This window comes from Jaculus jaculus, chromosome 16, assembly GCF_020740685.1.
Source record: "Jaculus jaculus isolate mJacJac1 chromosome 16, mJacJac1.mat.Y.cur, whole genome shotgun sequence".
In the NCBI taxonomy this organism is placed as follows: Eukaryota; Metazoa; Chordata; class Mammalia; order Rodentia; family Dipodidae; genus Jaculus; species Jaculus jaculus.
This window is the reverse complement of record NC_059117.1, coordinates 67,539,612-67,566,044: the sequence shown is the minus strand read 5'-3', so window position 1 is coordinate 67,566,044 and position 26,433 is coordinate 67,539,612. Positions and strand designations below refer to the sequence as shown.

General features: G+C 46.5%; 1 protein-coding gene across 3 annotated transcripts in view; it reads left to right on the top strand.

The window, feature by feature from the left end:
* Ptprg (protein tyrosine phosphatase receptor type G) overlaps positions 1-26,433 on the top strand; it is an 873,855-nt gene that overhangs the window by 343,586 nt on the left and 503,836 nt on the right. The window lies entirely within an intron of this gene.

The window sequence follows — 26,433 nt, the reverse complement described above, 5'->3', positions numbered from 1 at the left end:
GCCGTCAAGCTTTTCAGCCAGTTGCCTTTAATCATTGAGCCATCTCTTCCAGGCCCCTTTTTCACATGTATTAGCATGACTTATTTTGTTCTTTTTGCTGACTGCATCCTATTTTTGCATTCAGTTTTCTGGTGAAGCTGGAGGCTTCCTTTGCTATGGAGTCTTCCTGGGCCTGGCCCTGATTGATTTTTTGTTTTCTTATTTTTCTACGTTAGGAAGTGAGCATATTTATAATACATGCATTGTGTTTAACAACGGGCGTCAACTTGCCTTTTTTTGTGCCCCATTTCCTGCACAGGTCCTGACCAGGGCCACTGAGCCGGGGTTGGGGTTGCTGGTCTGAAGACAAGAGCCCCCATAGAGAACAGTCGATGGGAGCCTGTGCTTTCTTTCACAGCTGGGGGCTTGTGTGACCTCATCTCTGTTCTCGTTCCCTGCAGGAGTTAATGAATTTCTCCAAGCGGTTCCCTCAGCACCCTTGCTCTGATAGTCGTCTCTGCACCTCACACCTTCAGACTTTGGGAATTGATCCCGCTCTGCTCTCATGGTGTGAAGATTCGGTTCTCACACCCTTTCTTTCCGACGCAGCAAGATTCCTGTCCAAGTCCCATGTGTGTTGGAGAAGCCTGTGGCTTATTGGAGCCTTACAGAATTCTACTTTCGGCACTTTGGTCTTCCACCTAAAACTTCAAAAACTCAGTTTGAAGGCTTGAAATCACCTTTGGAAGCTCATGTTAAAGTAGACTTTCCAGTTCTATCATGTCTCTCTTAGGGATGTGCAGGCATGGTGGGCAGATCCTGCACCATAGCCCATGGGCACGTGGCATCGTTTTCTTTGTTGTGTCCCCCTAAGCTCTCCTCAGGTTGGCGACTCGCTTGTGTGCCCATCTTCATGTGGTGATGCTAACAGGGGTAGAGAGCTTTCAGCTGTTGGAATGCTCACCCCCAGGGGGTCTGGGGATGGTGAGGGAAGTTGAGGGAGGGCTTACTGCTGTGGATGAGAGTGTTGAGGAAACAGAAAGACTGCTGTTGCTTTGAAGAGAAGGAAATGACTGTGTCCGGCTCCAGCCATACCTCTTCCCTTGCTGCCTCTTGTCAAGGCCAGAGAGCTGTCATTATCCTTTCTTCCTCCACCATCCTTGCTTGATTCTGTGTGTACGGATGGGTAGAAGGTGCCAGGGCTGGCAGGGAGGTGTGGAGGTTCCAGTTTTTTCTATCTAAATAACTTCCCGTGGCACGACTTTCGAACTTGGCCTGGCAGTCTTGCAAACAAGCGCCTTAACGTGCTGAGCCATCTGCACGGCTCCAGGTTTATTTTTTCTTTTGTAAAATTTTTATTTATTCATGAGCGTGGGGTGTGAATGAATGAATGAATGAATGAATGAATAGGCGTGCCAGGGCCTCCAGCCACTGCAAATGAACTCCAGATGTGCATCTGGCTTACGTGGGATCTGGGGAATCAAACCTGGGTCCTTAGGCTTTGTAGGCAAATGCCTTCACCTCTAAGCCATTGCTCCATTCCCAAGTTGATTTTTTTTTTCATGAGACCAGTATACTGTCTATTGTGCTGAGGGAGGCACAGTGAAGTTTTTCTGTGTCAAGTGTACATTTTGGTGTCATTTAGGTCAGAAATGTGATGCTGCTGTCACTACTGTCTAATTCCAAAACCTTTTCCTCACCCCCAAACAGAAACCCCATCCCCATTGTGATGGCTAGTTAATACCTGGTTGTCAGCTTGACGGGATTTAGAATCACCATGGAAATACAGCTCTGCGCCAACCTGTGAGGAAGTTTCAAGACGAGGTTAATCCAGGTGGGAAGACCCACCCTCGGTGTGGGGGTGCTGTGGAGCTGAATAAAAGCAACGCAGAAGGCACAACACTTGCTCTCGGAGTCCCCTCCTCTCCTAAGTTGCTTTTGTCACTCTTCTTCTTTTTTTTTTTTTTCCCCCTTAACAGCAGTGAAAAAGTAATACACCCATTAGGCTGTCACTCTGTGTTTCTCACACCCCTCAGCTCCTGGAACCTTTGAATCGACTCTCCAAAGACTGAGAATTTTGTTTATGCTGTTAAAAAAAAACCATCCCCAGAGATTGTTTCTTCTTAGTCCTGACTGGCCTGGAACTTGCTATGTAGCCCAGGTTGGCGTTAAACTCAATGATCTTCCTGCCTTTCCTGCCTTCATCTTCCGAGAGCTTCGGTTACAGGTCTGTACCGCCACGCTTTGGCTGAAAAGGGGATGAAAGGGCACGGGGTCCCTCTGTGGCTCGCTCCTGGGGGTCGCCCTGTGCACGGGGACTGGGCCCCAGCTGAGCTCTCTTGTAGGCCTGTGATCCTTGTAGTGGGAGCAGCCCATCGCTTACTCAGCCAGGCTGCCCTCGGAGGACCCTCTGCGGGCTTCGTGATTAATCCTGAGAATTGCTGGGGTGGGAGCTGGGCAGGTAGAACGAGTCCCGTTTATGTGTGAGGACTCCGGACCTCCGAGCGCAGATCTTGTACTTCAAGGCCGGGTGCCAGGACTGCCCTGTGCCATGTCGTCGCTCTGTTGATTCCACCCACGTCCCATGCCCGCGTCGTTTTCTCTGTCTGCTGCTGTTTTGTTTCTAAGAGAAAGTTCCCCTCTTCCTCCTCCATGTGTCTGCCTGACCAGTTCCCAACCTACTCTGTTTGGGTTTTTTTTCTTGGTTTTGTTTTGTTTGTTTTTCGAGGTAGGGTCTCACTCTGGCCCAGGCTGACCTGGAATTCACCATGTAGTCTCAGGGTGGCCTCGAACTCACACGGCGATCTTCTGCCTCTGCCTCCCGAGTGCTGGGATTCGAGGCGTGCGCCGCCACTCCCTGCGATTCCCAACCCACTCTTGAACTCTTTCTTGAGTGTGTTGATTCTTTCTTCCCATTCCCACCAGCAAGCCTCTTCTCACTTCATCCAGCTAGCTTCATGCATTTGTTATTTGGTAGTCCTGTGGTCAAGGTACAAGAAAGCCTCCAGAAATCCCAAAATGTGGTATCTTTTGCAGGTTTTTTTATTGTATACCATGTCACTGAGGCGAGCACACCCGGAGAGTTTGCCTGACTGTTCAAGTTCCTATAGCAACCCAGTGACCGAGGTGACACTGGAGCCACCTTTACCGAGCTCGTGTCCCATCCTGCCTGCCTCCTGCGAATGACATCTGCAGATCCCCCCCCCCCCCCCCCAGTGGCTGACCAGACACTGTGGCTTTGACTCATTCGGTTGGTTGTACCATGGGCTGTCAATTGTTTTCTCACTGTGGACCACAAACAGACATTTTTACATTTCCTGAGATTGTCGGTGTTCAGTGTGTATTCGTTTAAACAAGTAAATGAATATTTGCTTTCTATTAATACTTTAATTAGGAAGCACAGTATTATAATATGTGGCTTCTCCAGACAACAGGTCATATGATGCCAGTTGCAGAGAGCTGAAATTATGATCTCCTATTGTCTCTTTTCCTTGAAAAATCTCTTAAACTTTTAATTATGATGCCTTTGTGTGCATTTGGAGACTATAAATTGAAATTTAAAGATTATCGCCACAGTGCTTATATCTAGCATGATAGCCTAGTTCATTAAAAAGTCTTCGGGGGGTGGAGCTGGAAGAATTGCTCAGTGGTTAAAGGCACTTACTTGCAAAGCCTGATGGCCTGGATTCAGCTCCCTGGTGCTCATGCAGAGGCAGATGCACAAAGTGGCACGTGTGTCTCGAGTTAAACAATGGCAGGATGCCCTGGCATGCTCATTCTCCCTCAAATAAATAAATAATTTTTAAGTCCTTCTGGAAACGTTTTCATTAAGTTTATAAGTGTGTGCTATCCTTCCTCTTAAGTGGCTAGGTGCAAAGACACAAGAGATGAACATAAAGTTTCCAAATGATTATTTTTATTTTATTAGTATTAGTGTCTTACTTGTGCAGAAGTCAGCTGAGTAGAAAAAAATTTAACTTACAGGGAAGTCTCAAAAGGAATGGAAATGTTCCTTTGCAAAATCATGGTATTACTATTAATACTTTAAAATACCTAAAAATAGTGACTCTTTTATCATGAGCAGTCCATTGACCACTTATTACATACCTCCTGCATATCAGATACTGCTGAAGATCTTAAGGAAATGTTTTTACATTAACCCACAAAATGGTTTTGTAGGAACAAGTAGAGTGCATTCCAAGGTTTTTTTTTCTTTTTGTAGTAGCTTGAAGCCACTGTGTTGTTATATTAGACTCAAATTTTGATAATTTTGGACCATAGAATGTCATGTAAGGAAAGGTCAGAGATGATGACCTCACTTCCTGCTCTTCCCTGTCCCATCTTTGGCCCCCTCCTTTAGCTGTGGAAATTTGCTTTATAGCTAATCATATACAAGTCCCAAGTATGGCTGCTACAAGGAAGTATGTTATTTCAGGTCTTGGTGAATCCTTATATCCTATGTCTCTGTAGAGTTTCATTTGTTAAACCATTGCATTTGGTCTATACTCTTTTTTCAAAAAGCAAAATTTATATATAAAACAGAATTATGCAGAGCATAGTGAATGGCTGAACAGTTGTCATTAGAAAATGACCCCTCTAAAAGTTTCTTTCTCTTATACTACTATTAGTAACAAAAGTAGTAAGTATTCCCTCCCCCCAAAAAAGTTCCCCATGGCATTCAACCTACATGAATTCTAACTGTTTATCTGTATGTTTTGTACACCGTCCCTCAGTCACTACTTATTTCTAGCACTTAATAGTGGGGTTTTTTTGCATAATAGGTTCTCAGTAAATAGCTATATAGATACGATTGTTTCATATTCTTCTGTAAATAGCTGTTTTTGTTTTGGGACACTGTCAATTTTGACTAAAGGTATGTATCATTTATTGACAAGCATTTTCTCTATAATTTAGTAGACTATGGAAAACTGAGAGACGTAGGCCTGGTGGACTTAGGCCTGGTGGCACATGCCTTTGATCCCAGCATTTGTGAGGCAGAGGTGGGAGGATTGCAGTGAGTTCGAGACCAGCTTGAGTGAATTCCTCTATAGTGAATTCCAGGTCAGCCTGGGCTAGAGTGAGACCCTACCTCGAAAAACCAACCACCACAACAAAAGAAATCAAAACCGTGGGACTCGTTTGTAAATCAATCCCTAAACTCATGTGTAACTGCTTAGTCATATTTTTAAAGATGTTACAATGAGAGAAAATTCTGTGAGGATAAAATGTTTTGCCTCAATTTCAGCTATGGAAACAGTTTGGTAAGAATGCCGGGTGGGGGGGAAATCCCGTAAGGTCCCCCAGTGAACAAACATGTCCCTTGGTGATTAGAGTTGACCTTGCTTGTTATGCTATCAAAAACTTCTAAGTGATTTCTTTTCTACCTTAGAAAGTTTTTGGTTCAGGTTGGAGAGATGGCTCAGCAGTTAAAGGCTCTTGCTTGCAAAGCCTACAGGTACAGGTTTGATTCCTCAATACCTGTGTAAAGCCAGATGCATAGACTTGCATATGCATCTGGAGTGGGTTTGTGGTGGCAGGAAGCTCAGGTGCACACATTGGCCATCTATCTGTCTGTCTGTCTATCTATCTGTCTATCTATCTATCTATCTATCTATCTATCTATCTATCTATCCATCCATCCATCTATCCATCCATCCCATCCATCTTTCTCTCTCTGTTCATAAACCAGTCAGTCAATAAGTAAATATTTAAATGAAAAAAAAAAAAGGTTTGGGGGCTGGAGAGATGGCTTAGCAGTTAAGGTGCCTGCCTGCGAAGCCTGAGGACCCAGGTTTGATTCTCCATGTCTCACATAAGCCAGATGCACGTGGTGTGCATGTGTCTTGAGTTCGTTTGCAGTGGCTAGAGGTCCTGGCACACCCATTCTCACTCTCTAGCTCTCTCCCCCTCTCTCTGTCTTAAATAAATAAATAAAAATAAATCTTTAAAAAATGTTTTAGTTGACGAAAACAGTGCAGTGTTTTTCCCGCAGGGCATAGAAAGTAGCTGCCCTTTGAAAACTTAAATTATTGAGATTCTGTTTTACTTGCAGTGGTATGAAGTAAGATAGGGGTCTTCTCTATGTCCCCCTGTGTGCATGCATGTGGGGGTGTATGTAAGTTTGCGTCATTTTGTTACCTGTACATTTCTATGCATCCACAACCAGTCAACAACCTGCACAGCTCAGATATCACCAGCAATGTTCCCCTTGGTAACTGTCCCTGCCCTCCTCTGTGCTGTTCATCTGGGCAACTGTGAATCTGTCTTCCATTTAAGGTTTTTACCAGCTCAGCACTGTTCATGAGTGCATATGATTAGTACACCTTTTGGGACTGGCGCTTTTCATTTTCTAGAGAATAACTCAAATTGTTGAGTATGTCAATAATTGTTTTTTTTTTTAATTTTGGACTTCTAAAAACATAGGGTTGCATTTTTAGAAGTCAATTCAATTCATCTAAAGATTCTATATCATGGATTTTTTTATGACATTGATTTTATATTTATTTATTTATTTATTGGGTTTTTTTGAGGTAGGGTTTCACTGTAGCCCAGGCTAACCTGGAAATCACTATATAGTCTCTGACATTTATTTTGTTTACAAAGTACTTATTTATTTATTTATTTATTTATTTATTTATTTATTTGAGAGTGACAGACAGAGAGAGAAAGAGGAAGACAGAGAGAGAGAATGGGCATGCCAAGGCCTCCAGCCACTGCAAATGAACTCCACATGCGTGCACCCCCTTGTGCATCTGGCTAACATGGGTCCTGGGGAGTCGAGCCTCGAACCGGTGTCCTCAGGCCTCACAGGCAAGTGCTTAACCATTAAGCCATCTCTCCAGCCCTCTGACATTGATTTTTAAGAGCACGATGTTCACTACAATTGTTCTTCATTGCTTCCCCCCCGCCCGCCCCCCAGTATCTTTTAAGTGATAAAGAGGGATTTGGGAAAGAAGGAGGCAGGGAAGGCGGGAAGGAATGGCACACATGCATGTAAAATGCCCTTTAAGGTTTTGTCAAATAACGGTGGCAAATACAATCCCGCGGAGATCCTGATTAAAGGGGCCCTAGCAGGAGCCGGGCCCGGAGGAGGGGAATCGCTCCTTCTTCTTACACTGCCTTAGCGGTGCTGCTAGTAGCATCCTGTGTTTCGTCTTCAGATGAAAGGAGAAGGAGCAGGGCCACCAAAGAGGCTTGTCTTTGTGGTTGTGTGTGTGAAAAGTATTGTTCTGTACAACTGGCAGAGTAATTCTCAGCTCCAGGAGAGCCCGAATCGGTCCCAGCGGTTGTCGCCAGCCTGACAGCGGGGCCTGGGGTGGGGTTAATTAGTCAGCGCGAGGCGACGGAGGGCTGGCCTTGGCACGGCACGCCGCATCATCACCGAGTCCCTCTGGTGGCGCGGGCACATTCCTCAGCAGTCGTGGCTACAGATGGGCAGTTAGAGCCGCTGATGCCCGTGGGGCTTATCGCACCAGCTAAATTTTCTGCCATGCATCTTGATGGTGGGAATAGACTGCTGATTTCCCCGCTCCGGTAGGAGTTGTGAAATTAGATCTCAAGAAACCGATGGGGGACGGGTAACGGGAGAACGCAGCAGGGGAAGGAGAGCTAAATGTTCCTGGCCCCTTCAGGTATGTCGGCCAACCACAAACGTGCCACAACTCTGGGATGGCCACTGGCAACGGTGGCCTCCCTTGGACCTTGTCTAAGAAGACTGTTAATGGGAGAGGATGATCACGGATGTGTTTGCCTGACTGAAGACTAGCGGAAGGCTGGAGAGATGGCTCAGTGGTTAAGGCGCTGGCCTGCAAAGCCAAAGGACCCAGTTTCGATTCCCCAGGACCCACGTAAGCCAGATGCACAGAGTGGCACGTGTATCTGGAGTTCGTTTGCAATGGCTGGAGGCTCGGCCACATCTATTCTCTGTGTGTGTGTGTGTCTGTCTCTCTTCTCTCTGTCTCTCTCTGCTTGCAAATAGATTAATTAATTAATTAAAAAAGAGTGGTGGAAGCCAGGCGTGGTGGTGTATGCCTTTAATCTTAGCACTTGGAAGGCAGAGATAGGAGGATTGCTATGAGTTCGAGGCCTCCCTGAGACTACATAGTGAATTCCAGGTTTGCCTGGGCTAGAGTCAGACCCTACCTGGGGGTGTGGGGGAGTCATAGACTTCAATCTATTCCTCCCTGTAAAAATTGATTATAGGGATTTTCCTCCTGGTTTTATGTCTGTCAGCCCATTTAGTATTACCTCCTCTCTTAACGTGTGACTTTGAGTGTGGCATTTCTAAAGGCCTTATTTATCTTCCTTGTAAAACAAAAGATTAGGTTAGGTTTTACTAGATGCTCCCTAAACTCACATAGTTTTAGCAGTTATTAAAATCAGTGAGTGCAGGGCTGGAGAGGTGGCTCAGCGGTGAAAGACACTTGCTTACAAAGCCTGATGGCCTGAGATTGATTCCCCAGTACCCACATAAAGCCAGATGCACAGAGTGGTGCATGCATCTGGAGTTCATTTATTTGCAGAGGCAGAAGGCCCTGGCATGCCCAATTCATATTCCCTTCTCTCCCCTTTCCCTTATACAAAATATATTAAGCTGGGCATGGTGGTGCACACCTTTAATCCCAGCACCCTTGAGGCCATGTTACGAGGATCTACCTCCTTGAATTCGAGGCCACCCTGGGACTACATAGTGAGTTCTAGATCAGCCTGGGCTAGAGTGAACCCTGCCTTGAAAACAAACAAACTATCCTAAATAAATCAGTACATATGAAATACAAGGCCTGGCACGTTTTTCTGAAAACAGATGCTTAAACAATGCTATTACCCTGAGCTCCTTGTCCAGTGCTGGTGTGTGGCTCAGTTCAGTAGTCTGTGGCATCTCCCTAGGGCCAGGTGGAGGCTTCTTCCTCTCTGTGAGCGGTTTCTGGGAGCTGCTCAAATGACCCTTCTTGAAACCCCCCCCCCCCCCGCATCTTCCTACCCCTGTATTTCTTCCTTGGTGATGTTAGTGAAACATCTGGGCGGTAGCTGTGTAGAGTTGTCTCTCTAACTCTTTGTATGTTTGGACACGTTCATAGTAACAGGCGTGGGTGGGACAAGCTAGTGGGATTTGAATTGCTTAAAGTTGAGGAGAAAATGAGTGAAGGTGTTTGTTTAGCTGAAGGCCTGGCTGGTGGCTTGGGCTTGATTCCTGCCCTTTACTGAGTAGTCTTGCTTCAGAATGTTAGGCATCCATGGGGCAGGAATTTGTAATGGGTAGAAGTTACCTTCATTCCTCCCCTTGCCTTCTAGGTCTATTTGTCATCAAGATAGTAATTGCAGCTTTGCCTTGTGGGGCTGCGGAGGCCCCATGTTACCTTGGGCTACTTTATAATACATACATACATATATATATATATATATATATATATAAAATTTATATATTATAAAATAAATTTATATATTATAAAATAAAAATATTTTTCTTAATTTTGTTTATCTTCATTTATTTATTTAGTTGAGAGCAAGAGAGAGAGAGAGAGAGTGAAAATGGGTGCACCAGGGCCTCCAGCTACTGCAAATGAACTCCAGATACATGCATCACCTTGTACATCCGGCTTATGTGGGTACTGGGGAATCGAGCCTCAAACTGGTGTCCTTAGGCTTCACAGGCAAGCGCTTAACCAGCCAGAGATGGCTTAGCGGTTAAGCGCTTGCCTGTGAAGCCTAAGGACCCCGGTTCGAGGCTGGGTTCCCCAGGTCCCACGTTAGCCAGATGCACAAGGGGGCGCACGCGTCTGGAGTTTGTTTGCAGTGGCTGAAGGCCCTGGCGCGCCCATTCTCTCTCTCGCTCCCTCTATTTGTCTTTCTCTCTGTCTGTCACTCTCAAATAAATAAATAAAAAATGAATAAAAAATATTTTTAAAAAATATTTATTTACTTGAGAGAGGAAGAGGCAGGTAGAGAGAGAAAGAGAGAATAAATATGGAAACACCAGGGCCTCCTGCCACTGCAGACAAACTATAGAACATGCACCACCTTGTGCATCTGGCTTTACATGGGATTTTGAGAATTGAACCCAAGACGTCAGGCTTTGCAAGCAAGTGTGTTTAGCTGCTGGACATTCTCTCCAGACCCTCTCCTATTTTTTTTAAAGTTTATTTATTTATTTTCGAGGTGGGGGAGGGAGAAAGACAATGGGCCTGTCAGAGCCTTCAGACATTCGAACCTGTTTGTGTATCTAGCTGTATGTGAGTACTGGGGTTTCAACCCAGGCTGCCAGGCTTTGCAAGCAAGTGCCTCATCTCTACAGCAGCCTGGGCTCAAAAACATATATATTTGAGAGACAGAGGGAGGGAAGGAGACAGAGAAAGAGGGTGGGTACACAAGGGCCTCTTGCCACTGCACATGAACCCCAAATGTATGTGCCACTTTGTGCATGTGGCTTTACGTGTGTGATGGGAATCAAGCCCAGACTGATAGGCTCTGAAAGCAAGTGACTTGAACCTTTGAGATCGCTCCTCAGCTGACTCTGAGTTCCTAAAAGGCTTTCTTTGCTTGGGCCGGTTTTCATGAGTCTTGAGAGAATTAAACTCCCCAAGCCCTGTAGACTGGCAAAAGATCCTGGTGTGTGCCTCTAATCCCAGCACTTGGGAGGCCAAGGTAGGAAAGTTGCTGTGAGTTCGAGGCCAGCCTGGGACTACAGAATGAGTTCCAGGTCAGCCTGGGCTAGAATGAGACCCTGCCTCAGAAAAGAAAGAAAAAAGAAACTAATCAAATAAATAATCAAATGAATCCAATAAACAAACTGGTACAAGAAAAGGTCAGCTTTGCCTGCTCGCTTCCAGATTCACATTTTCCTCCTCAACTGGTGGAGAGACATGAGTGACCTGGAGGGACCTCAGTGTTGTGTGATGCACTCAGTAGAATTCCCCTTGCAGTCTGCATTCCACACACGTTGCCCGAGGTTGTAGGTGTTCATCCCAATCCTGGATCTAACCCTGCCCTACATTCCAGAGCTCGGGGAAGTCCCTGTGCCTTGCGTCTGGATGGGGGGCATAAGCTGCGGGTTCCACGTCCCATAGGAGATGCCATGTCATGTCAAGAGAACCTGACCAGGGAAGATTAAAGTGAGAGAACAGCGGAGGCCGGAGGCCAAGGGTGCCTAGCCTCCTTGGGCGTGTCCTCTGGCCGTAAATGTACCAGTGCTTCTTCGCCTTTGTAAAACAGCCACGATACTTTCTTCATGGGATTGATGTGACAAAAATCTAGCAGTCCCTACAAGACTTCCATTCTCTGCTGCTTCTCATAACTCAGTGAACAACGTGGAGTGAAAGAATTCTCCTGCCAACCTAGTTTTATCACTTCACCCCTTCATTGATGCCCCAGGTCACTTTTTGTACCCCGGGAGACAGGGGTCCTAAGAAGTCTACGGCAATGTCGACTCTGTCTTGAGTTTCATCTCCAACAGTGTCCTTTTTTGCATGAGAGATGGGTCACGGGTTAGTTGCTGCGGCTTTGATAGGATTTAACTGTCTCCCCAGTGGTTCCTGTTGGAAGCTCTGTCATTATTGTGTTGATGCTGAGGCACCGGAACCTTACAGGCAAAGTAATTACTAGATCCCCAAGGGCCCTGCCCTCGGGAGAGACTGATGCAGTTAACATGTGCCCCCATTTGTTTCCATAAAAGTACATTTTTAATGGCCTGGAGACATGGCATAGCGGTTAAGGCACTTGCCTGTGAAGCTTAAGGACCCAGGTTCAGTACCCCCAGTATTCACATGAGCCAGGTGCACAAGGTAGCGCATGCCTCTGGGGATCGTTTGCAGTGGCTAGAGGCCCTGGCACACCCACTCTCTACCTTATTCTCTAGTAAATAAATGAACACAATTTTTAAAAACACTTTTTAAAAAAGAATGGGTTGTTATGAAAGAGCAAGGAGCACTCTCCCTCCGATTTTTTTCTCTTTGGCTTCCTGTCTAACCTTGTGATCTCTATTTCTTGACCATACTCTTGTCCTGACGCCATACACCATGAGACACTTGCCAGAGGCCAAATTGATAGTTTTGCCCAGTCTTGAGCATTTCAGTCTTCAAAACTGAGCCAGAGACCAACTCCCTTGATAAATAACCCGGCCTGCAGTGTTTTGTTATGGGAACAGAGATGGCCTAATACGGTGTGACCATCCCTGTGGGTTTAGAGATTCTGAACCTGCTGCATCTGTCCACTTCCAAGCAAGCTGGCTACACTGTGCATCTTAAAGTGCCCTAAAAGAATGAAGACAAATAGTAAGGGATTAAGGAACTAGATTTGTTTGCTTGTAGCTCGACCTTTCCATAATAAACGATCAAGTTCAGCTCTGCATGGCGAACTGAATTCTTTTCAGTTCTTAATTTCTCACCTTGTCAGTGTAATTACCCAGCTCCCTCTGCCATCTTTAAATCTGGTTCATTGGCCACCCGGAGCAGTCAAATATCCCTGGCAGGCTGAGGTTTTCACTTCAACATCTGTGCTCTGGAAATAGCTAGGGCGCCAAAATTTCACAGTACTTGGGGGAAGGAGGCTGGGGTGGGGGGGACCGCCACAGGATCCATTGCCTCATAAAATGTAATGCCAGTTTTTTTTTTTTTTTCTTTCCTACTAGATTGTTCTACAGTGTTCCTCGGCACGGTTCTATCTGAAGGGCTCCACAAAAGCTCTGCTGGGGTATTTTGGTGTCTTGAAGGCCCTTTGGATCAGCATGCCTCCGTCACGGGCATGTTCAGTGGCTCCTCGCTTGCGGGCTCTGAGCTCATTTTATGTTCGCGCCCTTCCTGTGCCGAGTGCTCCAGCAATTGGCTGCATCTGGCGCCTGGAAATTGAGGGTCATTTCTGCTGATGAGTGTGGATGTTGCTGCTTTTGTCCCACGGCAAACTGGGGAGTTGCCTTGCGCGTGTGGCCAGGAAGCAAAAGCCTTTGTTCACTGTGGAGTCAGTAGCAGAAGGATTAGCATTACTCTCCACCCCATCCACGCCCCCAGAACCGCCCCAGCAATCACGGCCATGGTCATAGTAATGATCATGTTTCCGGGGTGACACGTACGGCCCTATTTCAGCATCTCATTTGCGCCTCCAAAAATCTCTTGGGATTTATTTTTCCCTCTCTCTAGCTGGAAGAAAAAAAAAATTGTAGAAGTCTCCTCCCAAAGCATATTATCTTGTACAAGGTGAAGCCAAGATTTCAACTCTTCCTTTTGGCAAAGTTAATATTGTCTGTGCTTTGTGCCCTACCGTGATCCTTAGCTGTGGAGTATGTGGGAGTCACGTCACTGTCTTCCTTCAGACGGCCTTGAACCTTGTCACGATCAAATTATCCTTTCTGGGATGTGTTCCCCCCCACACACTGACAGGGCAGGTGGCAGCCAGCTGCTTCCCTACCTGAACATGCCTGAAGCTGATTGCCTCTGCTTTAAAGTTGTCCTTCTTTCCCCTGTGTGTGTGTTTGGAGTGCACTGCCCCGGAGGCCATGAATTTGCTCTCATGGCTGAATGGCCCGAGCAGACCCTTAAGGCTTGGGCATGTATTGCTCTTTATTTTCTGTTGGCTGCATCTGTACTTGTTTATTTTTTATTTTTTATTTTTTTAAGAAAATGCTGAGATTCGGGTTGGAGAGATGGCTTAGCGGTTAAGCGCTTGCCTGTGAAGCCTAAGGACTCCGGTTCAAGGCTCGATTCCCCAGGATCCACGTTAGCCAGGTGCACAAGGGGCTGCATGCCTCTGGAGTTCGTTTGCAGTGGCTTGGAAGCCCTGGTGTGCCCATTCTCTCTCTCTCAATCTTTCTCTCTGCCTCTTTCTTTCTCTGTCACTCTCAAATAAATAAATAATAAACCTGAACAAACAAACAAACAAAAGAAAATGTTGAGGTTCAAACAGTCCTGACTCTGTCAACCTGGAGGGTGTTGCCATATCTGTGTAGTCAGGGCTCACCTGGGCTTCTTCACTCAATCAGAGGAGCTCTGGTTCTTTAAGAGGCACAACCGTCTCTGAGGGGCTGTTATGAGAAGACTGGGCAGATATCCGTGGGAGCATTTCGTGGTCGAACCTGGGCTGTCCTGTGCGGCATGCTAGTTCACCCAGTGCCATTCCCCCCTACGGTGATAAGCGGACTGACATTCAGCTGTCCACGCTTTAGGGCCACTGGCTGGAACTGCCTTCCCTATGCATTTGTGGTGTGACAAAATACCTGACCAAGTGACTTACAGGACAGAAGACTGCCTCATGGTTCTGCTGTTTTAGCCCCATGGCTTCTGCTGGCTCCATTGCTTTGAGACCCGGAGTAAGTCAGGCCCATCATCGCGGAAGAATGTGGTGTAGAGGAAAGCTGTCGACGTGAGGGCAGCCAGGGAGCAGAGACGCAGCACTCCAAGACATGCTCCCAGCTTCTTGCTTCCTTAAGCTCACGCCCACCTCCTAAGACCCTGTTGAGCCATGAGCTCCTGGGTGGCTTAGTTCATTACTGAGGCTCCCCCCACCCCAGGCTCCTGCTGCCCAGGCTCGACCCTGCTTAGCTCTGGAGAGCAGACTAGATGGGGTGTGTTGAGTGTGGTCTGTAGACCCAGACACTTCTCAACAGTGCCACAAGCTAGTCTCGGGCACACTTCCCATGTAGACCGCAGTCACTAGGTATCACTTCATGCTTATACCCTGTCTGTTACCCACTGCGCTTCCCTTGTTCCTGCCTTGCTGCAAGTGCAGTGTCTTTCATTTCACCCCTGACAGTGGCACAGACTTCATTTCGTGTGGCCGTGATCTTTGATGCTCATCTGCCTTCTCCCAGAGGAGCCCAGGGTGGAGGGCGTGTCCCCCACCCCCGTGTACAGGTTGCGTGTGGGGTTGGGCTACAGCTGAGCGTCGTCTCCATTCTAGAACACCTGGGTGGGCCATGAGGAGGACAGTGGACATTGCTCCTTCCCGCACCACCTGTGCTCCGGCACATGGACTCTGCCTCTCCGGAGTTAGCTGCTCTTTTAATTCCTGTAGTAGAGTTTCTTTTTTCTTTCTTTTTGGGTGGGAAGTGAGACCTCAGGAGAGGGGAGGGGTTGAGTGGGATGTCTAGGCTTTTTACTGGTTGGGTAGAGCCTCATCCTTGGAGCCAGGCATACCCTTCACCAGCTTGCCTGGGATTGGGAGGGGATTCTTACCAGATGCCCTCCTGGCCCCGGAAGGTCCAACTGGAGCAAGCAGGGTTCGCTTGTCACCATGATTCGGCCATAGCAGGCTTGGATGACAGCCCTTCTGGGTGCCTGGCATGGTCTTTTACCTCCTGCCTCCCAGAACCTTCAGCCTTCCTTTATGGCCAAGGAACAAATGCAGATGGAGACATACCAGCCGCCTCGGTGGCGCTGACTCGGTTGCCTGAAGTGGGAATGCTTAGCTGGGTAGTTAATGGAAGCGAAGTGCCAGGGGAACCGGAGCAGGCTGGGCACCGGGCAGTTGCTGGTGGCGGCGCCTGTGCGGTTTCAGTTCATCGCCTTTTCAAGGGAAGTCACTTAATAATTGTTTTTTAATAATGCATATACTATGTTCCTTACATCTAATAGTCACTTAATCCTTTCATGACTCATTTCTCCGTATTAAAATAGAGTTGCAGGGAAAGCTGGAGAGATGGCCCAGTGGTTAAAGGCACTTGCTGATAGCCAGGGTTCAATTCCCCAGGAACCCACATAGAGGCAGATGCACAAAGGGGTACATGCATGTGGAGTGTGTTTACAGTGGCAAGAGGCCCGGGTGCTCCCATCTTCTCTGTCTCTGTCTGTGCTTGCAAATAAATAATGAAAATTTAAAAATTAAAAAAGAAAATAGGGTAGTTGGGACTCACTGTGGTGAAATGAAGAGCCTCCAGGTGGCAGACCCTGATTCTCAGGCTGGGTCCTTCTAACCAAGCAGCCCATAATATCAACCACCTCTCTTTCTTCAATCCAAACACCTGCCCTGTGTGTTGCCGGTTGGCGTTCCAGAGCCAGGACACCAGCCTTCCTTGAAAGATCCTGAACTTCAGATAAGGAAAGAACTGAGTGTTTGTGAAATCTAGACTGCACAGGGGCCATCACCAGGTTCCTGCTGAGCTGGAGGCCGAGGGTGGGGCTTAAAAGTTCTTCCCCAGGGAGGCGGAGCCATGGAGACCTGCTCTGCTCAAACCTTTCCCTGGGTGACATGCGGGTGTGAGGCCTGCCTGTGTAGATCCATCCTTCTCCTCTGTGTCTCTTCTCTGTGTGGCTTAGCAAGTGTACCTGCGAAGGTAAAACAGGTGGGCTCCTGTTTGACACAAGCTGCACTTCCTGTGCCCCATGACCAGAGGAAACATCCAAGGAGACAGACAGACAGGAGCAGGTCTTGGACTTCAGTTTTGTGCCTGTGCTTTTTCTTGTGGTTTTGCAACCTTAGCGATCTCATCCTCCTCACATTTTTAAGTGCCCCGTCCCCCCCGTGTGTGTGGGGGGGGTTGTCTAGACAATAGTAAGGCATATCATATCGTCTAGGGGTGCAGTTAAATACAGTTTCTCTGCATGTTCAAGGTTTCTTGGGCTGAGCTCTGATTCTTGAATGATATCTTGAAATCCTTTGAGCACCCGTCTTTGTACCTGAAATAGCGTCATTTAAATTCAATACACATTTATAACAAGGTCTGTTTTTGTCTTTATTATGTACACACTCAGTGTGTAAACAGCACCTGTTGGTACCATACTTACCTTCATCCCTGTCCTCCCCCCACCCACGAGGTCTGTTTTGATGGCTTACGCAGAACTTATTTATTTATTTATTTTTAAAGATCATGGGATCTTCAGTCTTCAAGTTGGTTCCCACGAATACCGTGTGTGGTAAAGCAAGCTGATCTTCCTGCCGTCCATGCCTGCTGGAAGATGCACTGCCCTGTCCAGTCACTTCAGTTCTTCCTGCTGCCCACCCATGTCGCTTGCTGAGGGATGGGTTGCTGTCGTTCCTCTTTATCTTTCTTGTCACTGGCATTTCCTAACAGAGATGTCACCCTCCAGGGACTGAATTCAGGAAAGGAACAGAGTCCAGATCTCCCCAGAGATTCCCTAGCTCTCTGAAGGGCCTCCGTGTAGTGCAGAATTTATTTTCTCTTTTGACCTAAGGGTGTCTTTGTGCAAATCACTGGGTGTGGCTGTCATTGCGAGAGACCCAGAATGAAAGAGCGTCTTGTCTTGAGCTCATAGACCCTTGTGAGCACTAATACAGTGTCTTTAGTACTTTGACTGTCTGACTTAAAACAAAAACAAAAACTCAAGACCCACGATGAATGCTTGTCTTTCATCGAGTGGTTCCACACACTTCAGATGCTTCCAGTGGCTTCTTGCATGTATTGACTTTGTGTCACCTCAATATTCCTTTTCCCCTTCCCTCTGCCCAGTGTAGCCACAGACTCTTCCTTCGTTCCTTCCTTCCTCCTCCTACCATCATCCTGCTTACTAAGCTGTCACTGGCCCCAGGATTCACCTTCACATGGCCCTTGCTGATCATTCCACCACCTTGGGGATGGGTTTCGTTATGAATTTTGGGTGGATATACATAGAGCGGGATGAGGTGCCTGGCGTTCTTTTTTTGTATGTGTGTGTAAACAAGCTTATATGCATAGGTGTGTGCAGGTGCATGTGTAAACACATACATGTGCATGTGGAGTCCAAAGGCTGACATCCGGTGCCTGCCTCTGTCACTTCTCCACACTAAACCCAGAATCCACTGAGCCACCAAAGTAGCCACGTAGCAAATCCCTGGGGCCCTCCTCTCCTCTCCTTCCCCAATGTTGGGATCCCAGGCGCACCACACTCCATCTGGCATTTGTACATGGGTGTGAACTCAGGTCCTTGGGTGGGCATGACAAGCAATGTACTCCCTAAACCATCTCCCTAGCTCCAAGCGTCATCATTTCTATGATCTTATCACAAACGCGCACATAGATCCTGCTATAGGAAATTACCGTTCTCTTGCTTTTGTTGAGGCTGTGTATGGTAACAGTGTCCAGTAGTCCAGCTATACACATATTACTTATGCTACATTGTGCATGACAGAATGGGAGAACAATTCTTCTTTCCCACTTGTGAGTCTCCCACGATTATCTGAGGACCACCGCAGTCTGAACTGTGGAGTGCTGTTGAGATCTCGGTTTCAATAGAGGCTGTAGTGGAAATAAACGGGAGGCGGTAGTGTTCTGTTTATGACACAAATTCAGCCACTCACCCAAAGTTCAACTAAGGAATGTAACTAGGATTTTTTTGCTTCTGTTTTTGTTCATTGTGGCAGTTAGCCTCTCATTACTGGGAGAAAATACCTGACCAGAAGCCCGTTATGGAAAGAAAAACTTTCCTTAAATAAGCTTATACATTACAGAGGAAGCCTCGGGGTGGGCGAAGCTGGCTTACTTCGTCATGCATCTGCAGCCGAGAGAGGAAGAGCCAGCTCGAGCTGGCTCTGGACATGCAGTAGGTCTGGGATCCTCAACCCCGATGTCTGCGCATCCCTCCCAACACACCTCCTCCAGGGGTGCTCCACCTCCCAAAGGCTTCAGCAGCTGGGGACTAGGTAGGAGGCTTGATCAAAATCACCTGAGACAAGAGGGCCATCACGCTCAAACCACCTCACAGGCCCGCGCAGAGTCGGCAGGGGGACAGATTTGCACCTCCAGTTTGTTGGTTCTGGAAGATTGGATGGAAACCACGAGCTGAGGTTTTCCCACTCAGTATCCCGTGGGCACCTCCAGTTCTTTGTTTCTGGAAGTAGCATTTTGATGGGTGTGTTATGCTCAGACACAAGTGCTTCTCCTGGCCCTGGCAGCCCCTGCCATGCCGTTTGGCAGACTTGGTAGTGACTTCCATGCAAAGAGGAAGGCTCTGTGGATACAGACCCGTGTCAGGTTTTAGAATTCACCTCAGCCTCCCGCTGATTTGGGGATGAGCAGCTCTTTCTACTCTGGGCAGCAGAGCTTGGGAGTCAACAGGCCTTCCAGAATTGCAGCTCCCAAGCTACGTTGCCTGCTAACCCACTCTTTTAAAAGAGACAAATTGCTCCCACTCTGTCCTTCTCATTTTGTTTCTCAGCAAGACTGTTGAGCTGTAAAGGCTGTGGGCATTAAGGATCCAGGGATGTGTGTTTTGCAGGTTAGTGCTCTTGCCCAGCCTTGCAGAAACCCAGCTCAGGGCGGAAGCTTTCGAAGCCATCCCTCCTGACAGCTCAGATCCCCTCACGCACCATCCAGCCAGCTCAGCCGTGCAGACATCTAGGATCACAGAGCTTCTCGCTTATCCTCTGTGGCCTGTTGAAACCTCAGCAAGGGAATCACCTTTCAAAACTTCTTGTTCTGGGAGGGATTGAGCCAAATAAGTATATTTACTGTGGAAAAGGGCTTGAAGTTAAACCAAAACATCGTCTGCTGGCTGCAGCTGGTGTTTGAAATGTGGCAAGAATAGAATGAATTGGGTCTAGGATTTGGTTTTACGTTTCAGTAGTTCTGGGTCAAGTGGGGCCTGATGATGAAATGAGCCACCGTGTTTGTATGAGCAGATGCTGGGCTAGAGAGATATTCAGTGGGTAAGGCACTTGCCTGCATAGCCTCACAACCTGGGTTCGATTCCCCAGTACCCATGTAAAGCCAGACACACAAAGTGGCACATGCATCTGGAGTTCTTTTGCAGTATCTAGAGCCCCTTGTGTGCCTATTCTCTCTCTCTCTCTCTCCTTGCAAATTAATAAACATGCATCCAGGGTTTCTTTGCAGCTATGGTAGGCTCTGGTCTCTCTACATATATCTCTCTTAAATACATAAGATATTTTTTTCTTGAAAAAGAAAAGACAGACTGGAGAGATTTCTAAGTGGTTAAGACACTTGTTTACAAAATCTGATTGCCTGGGTACAGTACCTACGTATACCAGATGTATCTGGAGTTTGTTTGCTGTGGCAAGAGGTCCTGGTGTGCCCATTCTTTCTCTCTCTCTCTCTTTCCTTGCAAATAATCTCTCTCTGTCTTTTGCTCTTTCTAAAATAATAAGAATAAAATAAAAAAGAGTTGGCATCTGTAACCTTTTTTGACAACCCATGGAGTAGGAATAAAATGATGCAACTATTTGAGGGAGCTACGTGGTAGTTCAGTCAAGTATAAAGTTAGTGTGATAGGCAGGCAATTCCATTTGTCATGTAGAGGAACTTTTGATACATGTACCTGAGGTGACATGTGCAAGAATGTTTATAATTTATGACGATAGCTTGGGATAGGAGATTACTGGCTACAGTGAATGGCTGTCACAGGAAATGGGTAAAGGTACTACGGCTTTGGCATATCTTAGGAGACCATGCGAGTGCTGAAATGAATAAAAAGACCAACAGGTCAATGTGAACGTGTTCTTCACTTTGCCTAGAAGATTTTATATTTTACATTTTTATTTTTTGTGGTTTTTTTTTTTTTTTTCATGGTAGGGTCTCACTCTAGCCCTGGCTGACCTGGAATTCACTATGTAGTATCAGGGTGGCCTTGAACTCATGGCGATCCTCCTACTTCTACTTCCCAAGAGCTGGGATTAAAGGTGTGCGCCACCATTTCTGGCCCAAGATTTCATATCTGAAGTGTTAAAATGGATCTGGTGGGGAGCAGGGGCTTGAAGGGTGGTTTAGCAGGTAAAGACTCTTTCTTGCTAAGCCTGACAACTTGGGTTTGAGTCCTCAGTGCCCATTCCTTGAAATTTCAAACAAAGAGAGGAGAGAGAGCGGGGGGGGGGGGGGGGGGGGGGGGGAATGGGCACATCAGGAGCTTCAGCCACGGTAAGCAAACTCCACGTGCTTGCGCTACTGTGCCTCTGGTTTTATTTGGGTATTGGGGAATCTAGCCCAGGTCCTAAGGTTTTGTAGGCAAGTGCCTACAGTTGCCATCTCTCCAGCCCTATTTTTGGGTCTTTCATTCTATTCTTTAGACCATGAGTCTTGTGTTCCTGGCAGTATCACGCTAGTTTTCTTACTCTGGCTCTGAAATAAATCTGAGGTTGCCTATTAGGTCATTTCAAAGCTTTGGACTTCTTTGGTTATTTGGAGTCTCTCTGGGTTCCGTTTGAATTTTGGGATTGTTTTTTGTTCTATGAAGAATGTCATTGGAATTTTGATTGGATTGTGTTGAATCTGTAGATTGCTTTTGGCAGTACCGCCGTTTCCACGGATTTCTGCTGATCCAGGAGCATGGGAGACCTTGACACCTTCTAGTGCCTTTGCCAAGTTATTTTATTTAGCATTTGAAAGTTGCTTTTTTTAAAAAATTATTTATGAGAGAGAGAGAGAGAGAGAATGGGTACGCCAGGGCCTTAAGCCACTGCAAATAAGCTTCAGACACATGTGCCACCTGGTGCATCTGGCTTATGTGGGTACTAAAGAACTGAACCTCAGTCCTTGGGCTTCACCGGCAAGTGCCTTAGCCATTAAGCCATCTCTCCAGCCTGCAGTTGGAAGGTTTTATTTGTTTTTTTTTTTTTTTTTCGTATGAGAGAGAGAGAATGAATGAATGAATGAATGAATTGGCCTGCCAGGGCCTCCAGCCACTGCATTTGAACTCCAGGTGTATACACCTTCTTGTGCATATGTGCGACCTTGCACGCTTGCATCACTGTGCATCTGGCTTACGTGGGACCTGGAGAGTCAAAAAATGAATCCTTATGCTTTGCAGGCAAGCACCTTAACCCCTAAGCCATCTCTCCAGCTCCAGAACTTTTTATTATAGTGACCTTTCATCTCCTTAGTTAGGTTTCATCCTAGGGATTAAAAATATATATTTATTTATTTATTGTGAGTAGATACAGGGAGAAAGAGAGTTTGGGCATACCACAGCCTCTTGCCACTGCAAGTGAAGTTCAGTACATTGGCCACTTTGTTCATCTGGCTTTATGTGCACACTTGGGAATTAAACCCAGGTTGGCAGGATTTGAAAGCCAGCATCTTTAACAACTGAGTTATCTCTCCAGCTCTGCTTGTTTGTTTTAAGGTTTCTGTGAGTGGGAATTTTTTTCCCCTCTGAAAGTTCATTATTAGTATATAGAAAACCTACTGATTTTTATATCCTGCTATTTTGTTGAAAATACTAATCAGATCTAAGAGTTTTTCATTGTGGTTTTAGAACCTGCTAAGTATTGGATCATGTCATCTACAATTAGATATAATTTAACTTTTTCCTTTCCTATTTGCTTTGATTTTTTTTTTCTCCTGTCTTAATACTGTAGCTGAGACTTCAAGAACCTTCATGAGGAAGAGTGGGTGAAGTGTGAATCCTCCTTTTGTTCATGATTTATTTTAGAGGAAATGCTTTCTATTTTGAGATTTGGTTATCACTACAGGAGGTTTCTTTACTCTTTTTTTTTTTTTTTCAAATTTATTTTCTTTTATTTCTTTATTTGAGAGAGCAGGGGTGAGGGTCACTGTAAACTGTTACATGGGTCCTGGGGAATCGAACCTGGGTTATTCGGTTCCACAAACAAACGCCTTAACCGCTAAGCCATCTTTCCAGCTCCCACTCTAGGAGATTTCTGTGGGATATAGAAGTAGATCTAGTTACCTCTCCAGACGTATCTATTGGAGAGAGATCGGGGCAGAAAGAAAGAGGCAGACACAGCGTGAGGGCACAGCAGGGCCCGCAGCCGCTGCACACAAACTCCAGCCTCATCCACCACTTGGCACCTCAGGCTTTACATAACAAAAATAACTGCGGAAATTGCTAAATATCACAGTGGAATTGTTTATATATGTGTGTTTGTATGCAAATCTATTTATCCATCTATCTGTCTTGGAGAAGGGGAGCGAGAGAGAAAGAGAGAATGGGTGTCAGAGCTTCTCACCTCTACACAGTCCACATATGTGCCCTACCTTGTGAATCTGGCTTTGTATTGGCCCTGGGGAACGGAACTCCCCCAGGCAGGCTTTGCAAGCAGGCGCTTTAACCTCCGAGCCTTCTCCCCGGTCTCGCTTTTGCGGCTTGGAGCACCTTCTCAAGAGCCCGTTTCAGTTTTGAGTGATGACGCATAGACTTCAGAGACGGCCACATTTACTTCTCCAAATGAAATAGAAATAAAATAGATTTTCAGAGCATGTTTCATGTAAGACTTGTGACAAGAAAGTCATGTAAAGCCTGGGCTCTGTAGAGCTGAAGGAGCAGCAGTTCAAGAATTGATTGTTTAGTTGGTGTGATCACAGTTTAATTCTGAAATGTCGGGCACAGGTTTTCCACAAACTCTTTTTAAAGGATTTTGGGGTTATAATCACTTCTCATCATAGACTTCTAGTACCTTCCCCATTCTTAGACACACACACACACACACACACACACACACACACACACACACACACACACGCCTTGGAGTGTCCTGCACAGCTCCAGAGCACCCCAAAGTATGTTTGGCAATTTCCTGACACTCCCTTACAAGGCCCCGGGACTCAAGGCATTTCCCTCTGCTCCACAACACGCATATGCCAAATCTCTCATTTCCTGGGAACAGATTTCAGGATGGAAAAGTGATTTGGCAGTTTTGAAACATAATTAAAAAGCATCTGGATAAGTAGTAAATCGCGGCGCCGCCCACTGTTTGTCCCTCATACAATGCCGGCGGTCAGTTGGGAAAGAGTTTCATGTGAACTGAGTGGCTTGCTGAGACAGAGTTGCTTTTCCAAAGACTAGTTTTTGTTAGCTTGGCTTATATTATAGTCTTTGTATTTTGTCTTTCCAGAAGGGCAAATGCCCTAGAAGTTGTCTAGTGTTGATATGACACATTTTGAAGTCACATCCGTACACTTCATGACAGTGACCCTCAGTGATCCAGGGCAGATCTTGGAGATGGGGATTTGACTTGTCATGTCTTGGTGACATAGTTGGTGAGGTAAGGGTTTGGAACCTCTGGGCAGCTTCCCATCTCTGCTTCCTAGAAAAGCCTAGTGCGTGCCCATGAATCTTAAGCATTACCTTAGATTTTTTGTTGTTGTTGTTAGTGAGAGAAAGAGTGTGGGTGTGGGTGTGCCAGGGTTCCTGCAAACAAAACTTCAGCTACACGTTCCACTTTGTGCACGAGGCTTTCTGTGAGTACTGGGGAATCAAACCTAGGCCACTGGGCTTTGCAAGCAAGCGCCTTTGACCACTGAGCCATCTCTCCAGCCCTGCCTTGGAAGTTTGAATCTTTTTTTTTCTTTTCTTTCTTTTTTTTTTTTTTTTTTTGGTTTTTGAGGTAGGGTCTCACTCTGGCTCGGGCTGACCTGGAATTTACTATGTAGTCTTGGGGTGGCCTTGAACTCACGGCGATCCTCCTACCTCTGCCTCCCGAGTGCTGGGATTAAAGGCGTGCACCACCACGCCTGGCACGGAAGTTTGAATCTTAATTGGTTGCACCTCACGATAGACACTATGTTGGGTCAGGCAGTCTTCTCTTGGGGCACTTGGTGACACACCCCTCTCCTTTGCCTCCCTCCAATTCCCTGTACTCTGCTGCAATGGCCTATTCGCTTGCTTGTCCCTTTCTCTTCAGTGTTGTTCTGGGCGGTCAGCTGTGTCGCCAGATGTGTTGGCTGACCACACGAGTGGCCCAGGGGCCCTGGTCTGTCTCTTTAGCACTTGGCTCTTATTTTCCGTCTCCTCTGCTGCCCGCTCAGGCCGGTCGCCTTGGCTGAAGGGGTTCAACACTGGGTCGCTACCACAGTGCCAGTCTTGTTCTTAGTAGATGGTAGTCACCTTGTCCCACTCAACGCCCACGTTCAGAATTTTCAGGATAGGTACTGACATCCGCTGTTGACCACCAACATGTTCAGATTCTGTTTACACAGAAAACATTTTCCAAGCTGTGAGTTGTATAATCTCAGAGTAGAGAAAAAACATTTAAATTTATTTGAAAGTGACAGAGAAAGAGACAGAAACAGAGAGAGAGAGAGAGAAAAAATGGGCATGCCAAGGCCTCCAGCCACTGCAAAGGAACTCCAGACGCATGCGCCCCCTTGTGCATCTGGCTAATGTGGGTCCTGGGGAATCGAGCCTTGAACCGGGGTCCTTAGGCTTCACAGGCAAGCGCTTAACCGCTAAGCCATCTCTCCAGCCTGAAGAAGAACTTTCTTGTACAAACTATATATGCTGGCTTATGGCTAAGCACTCTCTCCCCCGTCTGTGCTCCCTTTGTTGAGGCTCCTTGTCTTCTCTGTGTCTGTGGTTCTCTAGCTGGGGAGCTGCACCCCATTGCAGAAGGCCCTCCAGAGACCAAGTGCTATCCGCTGGAAGCATTTTACTGATTATTCTGGGCACATAAATCTCTCTGATGAAATTTCCTTTTAAAATACTCTGTAAGTGAATCCTCACTTATTCAAAGTTCTTGCTGTGGAACAGGAACCAAAATAGCTTTCAGAAATACACAAAAGTTAATAACAATTCTCTGCAAACATAGAAAAGTATCTTTCAAGAATTAGGACACTGGGCCAGAAATGATATTAAATGCGGGTCATAAAAATTGAAATACCGGGCTGGAGAGATGGCTTAGCAGTTAAGTGCTTGCCTGTGAAGCCTAAGGACCCCGGTTCGAGGCTCGGTTCCCCAGGTCCCACGTTAGCCAGATGCACAAGGGGGCGCACGCGTCTGGAGTTCGTTTGCAGAGGCTGGAAGCCCTGGAGCGCCCATTCTCTCTCTCCCTCTATCTGTCTTTCTCTCTGTGTCTGTCGCTTTCAAATAAATAAATTTTAAAAAAAAATTGAAATATCTGGGCTGCCAAGATAGCTCAGCAGGTAGAGGTGATTGCTGTCAAAGCCTGATGGCCTGGATTTGAGTCCAGGTGGTTTGATTCAGGTGTCCCCCATAAACGTAGGTGTTCTGAATGGTAGGTTCCCAGCTGATGGAGATTTGGGAAATAATGCCTCGTGGAGGCGTTGTATTGTTGGGGGCGGGCTTATGGGTGTTATAGCCAGTGTCCCCATGCCAGGGTTTGGCGCACTCTCCTGTTCCTATGGTCTACCTTACGTTTGCCAGGGGTGATGCTCATGCCATTGTTTTCCCCTGCCATCATGGAGCTTCCCCTCAAGTCTGTAAGCCAAAATAAACCTTTTTTTTTTTTTTTTTCCCCTTTCCCAAAAAGCTGCTCTTAGTTGGTTGGGTGATTTCTACCTGCAATGCAAACCTGACTGCAACATCATGGAAAGTTAGACGTATTAAGTGGTGCCTGTGTCTGGAGTTCACTCGCAGTAATAAGAAGCCATGGTGTGCCCATACCCTCTCCTCCTCCCTCTGTCTCTCTGACACACACACACACACACACACACACACACACACACACACGAATAGAATATACAAAAAATAAAAATTGAAACCTAGGGAGATGGCTCAGCACTTAGAGACGCAAACTTAAAAAACACAAACCATGCTGGTTTGTGGTACATGAGTCTAGAGTTTGTAGTAGCAAGAGGCCCTGGCACTTCCATTCTCTTTAAGTCTC